The sequence below is a fragment of the Leptonychotes weddellii genome, chromosome 1, assembly GCF_054177405.1.
Source record: "Leptonychotes weddellii isolate Sample4059 chromosome 1, ASM5417740v2, whole genome shotgun sequence".
Taxonomy (NCBI): Eukaryota; Metazoa; Chordata; class Mammalia; order Carnivora; family Phocidae; genus Leptonychotes; species Leptonychotes weddellii.
Genome location: NC_138369.1, coordinates 92,684,070 through 92,692,318, shown reverse-complemented (window position 1 = coordinate 92,692,318; position 8,249 = coordinate 92,684,070). Strand labels below are relative to the sequence as shown.

General features: G+C 35.4%; 1 long non-coding RNA gene across 2 annotated transcripts in view; it reads left to right on the top strand.

Moving 5' to 3' along the window:
* Positions 1 to 3,714: 3,714 nt before the first annotated feature.
* The window catches only part of LOC145722985 (uncharacterized), a 90,209-nt gene continuing 85,674 nt past the window's right edge, over positions 3,715 to 8,249 (top strand). Inside the window, exon 1 of one of the 2 annotated variants that reach the window (XR_014147619.1) lies at positions 3,715 to 4,398. This is a non-coding gene — a long non-coding RNA (uncharacterized LOC145722985). The remainder of the gene's footprint in view (positions 4,399 to 8,249) is intronic. The other variant, XR_014147618.1, reaches the window with a different exon arrangement.

The following is an 8,249-nucleotide window of genomic DNA, read 5'->3' as shown; positions in this document are numbered from 1 at the left end:
ATGATGTAATGTATGGTGATTAACATAACATAATAAAAAAAAAAGTACACATACCTGTCTAGTCTGCCCCGCCCCGATCTCTCTCTCTTTGCTACCAAATCCTACCCATTCTACTCTGCATCATCTCTTGCAACTTGCTTTCCATTCCTTCCATCTTCCATGTCCAGATTCAAGCCTCACCTATTAGCTCTTGCCTAGATTTCTGAAGCCATCATACATTGGTGTCCCAGCCTCTGGTGTCACTCCTTTACTAATATATTCCCCACCGTAGTGGTGCTATGAAAACTGCAAAGAATAAACCAATATGCCAAACACTTTGTCCAGCTCCACCTGGTATGAGAAGGCTTTTCTTTCCTTTTAGTAAGCCTTTGTTGAGCACCTACTATCTCAGAAGCACCGTACTGGTGCTTTGTTATCTTATTTTACATTTGCATCAAAGAAAACAATTTACTATTCACACTACAGCGTATCTTAGCTGTATTTGCAAACTCTGCGAGCATCTCCCTCTCCTGAATTCCCTGCCTCAACTTTAATTTGGGAGTTTAGTCCCTAAACACATGGGATAGGTTAAATCCTTATTTCATATCACCTGTAGAACGAGAGGACTTGCTCATTGCTGGCACTAACTCAGAGAAAGTAAGATTCCTACCGCCCTAAATAAACCACTGAGTTCGCTCCTTTGAAATGTTGGTACATGGTGTAGATCAGTCTGAGCCTAGAAGCCACCGAAATTTGTGCCTAACTGCTGAGCTATGGGAGCATTTAGAAATAGCTTAAGGCAGTGCTCCATTTTTATGACTTTGATAATAAAACTAATGCCATTACTATAAAGCACGGTATAACTCTCCTTCATTTAGACTTTTTAATGTAAGAACTCATGCAATGCCTATTATTTGCTATAACTGATTTGTTATTGTTGTGCTTATGTGCATACCCTTTAGTATCAGAAAAATCCAGAAGCACAAAGTGGTAGGTAATAAATCATAATCACCACACGTTAGAATGGGGGCCAACTAAGTGAACATCTCCATGAAGCCTCCTGGCCTTGAAAAGTTAAGAAACAAGGTAGCCAGACTGACCCTTTGCCTTCAGGCAGAACAGAATGCAGACATATCCTAATGGCAAGTGCCATTAGGACATTTATTAAGTCCAGGATAAAAGTTGTAAAATGATGGCCATTGGGCTAAATTGGCTCAAAGTTGTATTTCACTTAAACCGCCTAATTTAAGTATACATTTACAATTTGGGAGAATTCACATTGAAATTAGGTTTTATGGCCTCTGTTAAAATATAGAAGAGAAGACAGAAAACAAAGCAGGATCAACAATTAACTGGTCCTACGCAGAGGAGGAACAAATTCTTGAAAAGTACTATGTGTTCCTGCCTTTGCATCTCATTTGGATTCTGTCCCCTAATCCTGCTCCAGGGCCAGGGGAGGGTGAGGGGAGGCAAGGTAGACAGTAGTGTGTCATTCCCATGGGAAGAGGTTTTAGGGGTCAGAATTAATTGTTTTTTAATTATGATTGTAAAAGAATAGGGAATTTCTTGAATACTTGAGTATATAGATTCACACCAGCTAGGTGTAACACCAATAATGTTCTTGTTTGAGATTTAAAACAACTCCTCAATTTCTACTTATATCTTGTATCCTCATCTTTTAAGGATCAGAGGCATCTGATACATTGATAGATGCAGTGAAGAGTAAAGAGGGAAATATACAGGACATGGATGATCTTTAATACAGAAATTCAAAGCAATAAATTAAGGAATATCATTGGTGAAAAGCCAAGGGAATAAAAAAGTTCATGAGCAACTGAGATTGACAATTCTTAGTGTGAGGAGAAGCTAATACAGAACTGAAAACAGACATCTTGCTTTTTCAGGTGTTTGAAGACACTAGGAAACATCACAGCCTAGACTGAAAAACCTGTAAAAAAAAATCTAGAGAAGTCCTCAAACCCATAAAAGAACCTACTTCCCCAAATAGTTAAAGGGTGTTTGCTTTGGTTAGCCAAACCACTAAAAGAAGGAAGTAGGCAGGGTCAGGATTTTCTCTTCTAGGTTCAGAAGAGCCAAGTTTTGCTGTTCTGATTCTGAAGCAACTGTATTTCCCTGCAGAACATGGAGCTGTGTGTAAATCCACCTGTTGCCTAAACCTATTCCGCAAACATGTAATAACTCAGCATTTGAGGACAAAGAAGCCGGCTGGTTCATAGCATTGCATCTGTACCTTTTATTAACATGTATCCCAGAAACTCATTTGCATAACATTTCTATTGCCTTATCCATGAGCAACCCATAAGGCATCTGCAAGGCACTTGACCTAGGGAGGAAATAGTCTTGTGGGTTTGTTGACCAGAGGCCTGGTTGAAGTGTATATGAGTGAGGGCAGTGGAGAGGAGAAGAGAGGCATTAGTAAATCCAGTTAAGACAGAAATTCTTTAAAACTACTTTTCCCACTTTAAAACTATTTTGGGACATGGAGCCTCAATAGTAGAAATTGTTCTTACAGGGAACAAAGTTCTCTGAAAGAAAAAAAAAGTGCTAAATGCATATCTTGGCAAAAGGTTTTATATTTGAATTTAAATTTTAAGACAAATTTGTTTTTCAGATTGTATAAGCAAGCAATCTCAGAAAAAAAGTCAGAAATTTTTCATTTTCTTTTTATTAAAACAAAACCCACGGAGATATAAATTGATTTACATTCTTGTTATGTTCCCTTGGCTTTACATAGATTGAAAAATTATAATTAGAAAAGGAATGAAAAATAATTCCATAAATCTTTCACATTTACACTTGAAAACCCACAGAAATGTAATGACATAATTTAGTAGGTCAAAACTGTCATTTTTTAAGGTGAACTGAAGTGTGCATTATTGCAATATTAGGAAATAAAACACATAGCTGGCACTAATTTTTTTAGAGTTCTAGTAAAGCGGCATTTTATTCAAACTTTTCCTATGTGCCTTGCAATTCCATATACAAATCTGTAATTCAAAGCTTATGAATTTTGCAAAATATGTGCAATATGTACGAACACGTACATGTATTTGAAAGGGTTGCATCATTAAAGCCACAGTCAATGAGCCACTTTAAAAAAGAAGAATCCACTGTATGAATCAAGCCAGTTCTTACTATATGTGTGCTTTAGCTAACTTGCTAAATGCTAAAATTTGCTTTAAAAAATTCAGAATTTATGAAATCAACAACATATAGTTTTACTGCCCTTCTGGTCCATCAACCAGAAAAAAATAAGTGAATTATTACAAAGATATTACTTGAAAACTATAATATCATACTTGAAAACTATCATTGCAAAAAATCTAATTCTCATCAGAGAGTAAAAAATGAATTACCATATTTCAACTTAAAGCTAAATTTTAAAATGCTCCATATCACTGTGTGGAATACATTTTGAAAAACATATTTAGATCTTTCTATGCTACTTAATTGTTGTTTTTTACTCTAAATAATCTTCAGCTAAACAAAAGTTTCAACTCCTATAAAACATAGTTAATAACACAGTAACTACAACATTTTTACAATAACTTACAATCTTATGAGATGATGTTTCACAACTCCTTCGGTTAGAGCTGGCAAATATGATTTCTGTTACTATTCTATTTTAGCTTTTCAGTAAGTGCCAGCAAACAAAATTATATTCCTTCCCTTTTATGGCTTTCTGCAAGGCCCTGGCTTGTGGAGAAGGCATTTGTGAGGTTGCTTAACATTAAAGTTAATGTTAAACAGCTTATATTTTAACTACAGCTATTTCGCAGGTTGGATATATGCATGTTTTGATTCTTTGCCACAAATTTTGGTAATTGGAAATAGTAAATGACTATGCTTTTTTATTTACCGAAATAAGTGGTCTCTTTATACCTTCAGAAACATTAGTTCCTATGAAAAGAAGGTCAGGAATATCAATTGTTGTGAAAATGAAAGTTCAAGCAGTCAACATTTTTGTTTATTTTAAAATAATTTAGAAGCCAAAAGATAAAATTAGCTCACTTTGCCAAAATGCAAGGCATTTAAGGCTCTTACAAAAAAAAAAAAAAAAAGTAAACACTAAATGGAAATCAGCAAACTGCTTAGGAAAAAAATGTGAAAGGGTGGTTTTTGTTGGAGGACACGGTTGCTTGCCATTAAAAATGATCACTGTTCCAAGAAGGCTGTTTGGCTAATGCCAGAGAGTCTTTATCAGCAAAATAAGAGAAGCATGCTGCGCCTCACACGTTTCTACACATTTCTTGAAAAATCTGAGCAATCTTTAAAACAGGAGTGAAGAGTAGAAGCCATTCTGGTCAGTCATGCTTGAAGGGATTCTCGGATTCCTTGGTAATCTCTGTCACTACTCTGACCACGCCTCCGGGTCCCCGCTGCGTTCACGTGACAAAGGTAAGCAACACAGGAGGCATTCCTCTACAGAATTCCAACAAAAGTTCTGACTCTGCTATGTTTTGGTCAAATATATTGGCATTGTTTAGATATCACCAAAGAAAATGAAAATTGATTGATTTTTATTTATTTATTTTTGATTGATTTGGGTGGGAGTCAAAAAGAAGCCAGAGAGGCACTGCGAACAAGTATGCACTTTATAGTTTGTCTTTGTATGATAAGATTGCAACTCTTAAAGTACTCCTCAAAAATAACTTTGTATGGAATCTATTTATGAGCCAACACAAAAAATTCTATACTATCAAATACTCCAAACAATTAAAATTTTGTGATAATGCATGCTTTCCTATGTAACCCTTTATCTTACCAGATAAAGGAATATTTCCATTGGCTGTCCTTTACTGAAATGGCTGTCTTATTAAGGCTAATAGTGCTCTGATAATAGGATTCTTTTTTAAACTAAAGTTTGTTTGTTTGTTTGTTTTAAATGCATGTTTTGTGCCTATACCTGATTGTTTGACTGTGTATTAGATTAGAGCTATTTAATTAGACTTTGGTCACTGGCCAGTTGGATTTATATTCTTCCTAGAGCTTTTTGTTAGAACTCAATAAATATTTAATAATGATCACTATAATGAATTATGGAAACACCCACAATATAGTTCTATGTAATCAATGGCTATAGTTAACCATGATACTTTATGTATTTTTTTAATTTCTAAAGTTTTAATATAACTAATATATAACAATATGTCTGAAAAAAACCTGATAAATCTTTTTAAGCATATTCTTTTCCATTCTCCAAAACAGGCGCCTGATAGAATTTTATTATGCTTTGATATTAGAAATCATATTAATTAACCTTTCAGAACACAGAAATTCATATTAGAGCTATTATGGGCCTAAGAAATCATCTAGCTCAACTGCCTTTGCAGATTAGAAAACTGAGAGTCACTGAATGAAAAATTGCCTGGATTCACATAGTAGATGTGAATAAAGAGTACATAGAGCAATTGGAATATGAAATAATAAAAGAATCACAATCTGAAATCTGAAATTTTCTTCTTTCAGTGAATATATAAACCCCTATCCATCCATTATTTGTATTATTTTGTATAAGATTAGGAACTGGTATTTCCCTTCTTGAAAAATACTTTTTATATCATAGAAATATAAAGATACAAAAGTCATCTTTATTCTCAGTTGCCACAACAGGCATTTATAGAAGTTGATTACCTTCCAAAGAATAACAAAAATGGCATGTCAATGAACATTTTCATAATGACAAAATATAACATGAATTTATAAAACCATTCCTGAATCACTGTGGTACTGAATTTTTGATACTTTCATTAATTCTTCTGCTGCCAAATCCATAGCTGTACACTCTACACTTTTTCCAAATTATTAAGTAAACAATTATGAGATTGGACATGCATTCTACCATGTCTTTTCTTGTTAGCCCTATTTTTCAAGCAATGGTAACTTAAATAGATATATTGTGGCTCCTCTCATGGGGGGATTATAAACAAACAGATATAGAAGGCGGAGCTTGCCATCTGATAAACATTATGCAACCATTAAAACTATGTTATTAAATCATAATGACCAGGGGGAAAGAATATGCTATGATTTCAAGTGAAATAAGCCACAGGAACTCAATTATAAACACACACACACACACACACACAGACACACACAGGGTAAATACAAACCTGTAAGAAAATATTTGAGGATATTAACAATGTAGGCTTTTTCCTGGATTGCAGGATTTTGGAGGATTTTTCCTTTTTAAAATAAATGTCTGTATTTTTAGTATTTTCTACAATTAGCATATTTGCTTTTATAATCAGGAAAGATTAAAACTAATTTCGTAGAAATATACACATAAAAACTAAATTGTGGAGTATGAGTATGCATGTGCAATTTCAGGCTGCTTCAACTTTGCATTCAGACAGCATCTTTTCTCCAGAGAATGTTACGATCTTGGCTAGTGTGTATTTTCTAAGGAGGTAATGAGACAAAAGACATTTTTGCTCACTGAAAGATTAGAAGCACTGCAAAACGGAAGAGACCAGCAGAACAGGAAACAAAAGTAAAAGAGTTAAGATAAGGGACTGCTGAGAAAAACAAAAGAGAGCTGCTAAGGAGTAGTAAAAACAGTTTCTGAGTGTTTGGGCTTATACTATTACTCAGAGAAAAGCAGAAGAAACCAGTATTGCTGTAAACTCTGCAAGATGGTAGGAATTATGCTTCTGTCACTTGGTTCTCAGCTGTTCACATTGGTCTGATTATTCTCATATAAATTAGATATGATTTACCTCACTCTGGGTATGCCACCCAGAAAAACAGAGTGACAGCAAGTAATGAAACCAGGATGTACATTGAGGTTAGCTGGCCCTCAAAACTTCTGCTCTTTGCATTTTACCCCACTTTCTCCGGAGTAATTTCCATGACATAACTAAACATAGAGTCTTTCTTTTAGGATAGTCAGTCTTCGAGGATGGTAGTGGCTGTGTTATTTGACTGTAGGAAAAAAGGGGAATTTGGTCATTTATTTTCAGACAGAAAAGTAGGACAGAGGAGTGGTTTGATAAAGAGACAGACCTCTCAGAGTTCTCAATTCTCCAGCTGAGGGAAAGGCAGTGACAGAATAAAAAAACAAAATGGCCATCGGAGGAAAGCAGATTGCAGTTCCCAGATCCCACATTTACTAAATATGTGACATCTGGCATGTTTCCTAACCTTTCTGAGTCTCAGATTCTTCATCGCTAAAATGTTTTAATAATACCATCTTGCAGTGGTTGTAGGATAAATGAGAAAAACATTCAAAGGGTACCTAGAAGAGATCATAGCACACAGTAGGCTCCCAATAAATGTCGGTTCCCTTTTCCTTGTGGACCAGCCATTGGTCACACATTACAACGTGCTACTCATTGCCCCAGACTTTGATTAGTTGTTCCTGAGCTTCCATTAGCAGGTGGCAGCCTATCCCTAGATTCCTAAGTCCGTGTAATTATTTTTAAAAAATCCCTCTTGTTGAGATGTTTCCCTGTGGTTTTCCTCTTAACATTTTCTCATTTTCTCCATGAACTTCAGTTGTCTGCTATCAAAATACAGAGACCAAATTTAATGAAGTCATAATCAGGTTTGTATTTAGAATACTTAGAATCTCAATAGTATATAGAAGGACCCTATAAGACTTTTGAGTTCAAGAAGCGAACAGGATGAATCAGGCCCATATCCTTTTAGTTTAGCCAGAACAACACTCATTATTTTCTTTCCAACCTGAATGTTTCAGGCAGGGTGTTTTTTCTCTCTATTGCAGGCTCCATTACTTTCTTTCTTTTTTTTTTTTATTATGTTAATCACCATACATGACATCATTAGTTTTTGATAGAGTGTTTCATGATTCATTGTTTGTGTATAACACCCAGTGCTCCATTCAATACGTGCCCTCTTTGATACCCATCACCAGGCTAACCCATCCTTCCACCACACTCCCCTCTAGAAACCTCAGTTTGTTTTTCAGAGTCCATAGTCTTTCATGGTTCGTCTCCCCCTCCAATATCCCCTCCTTCATTCTTTCCCTCTTGCTATCTTCTTCCTCTTCTTTTTTTTTTTTTTTAAACATATAATGTATTATTTGTTTCAGAGGTACAGGTCTGTGATTCAACAGTCTTACACCATTCACAGCACTCACCATAGCACATACCCTCCCCAATGTCTATCACCCAGCCACCCCATCCCTCCCAACCCCCACCACTCCAGCAACCCTCACTTTGTTTCCTGAGATTAAGAATTCCTCATATCAGTGAGGTCATATGATACATGTCTTTCTCTGATTGACT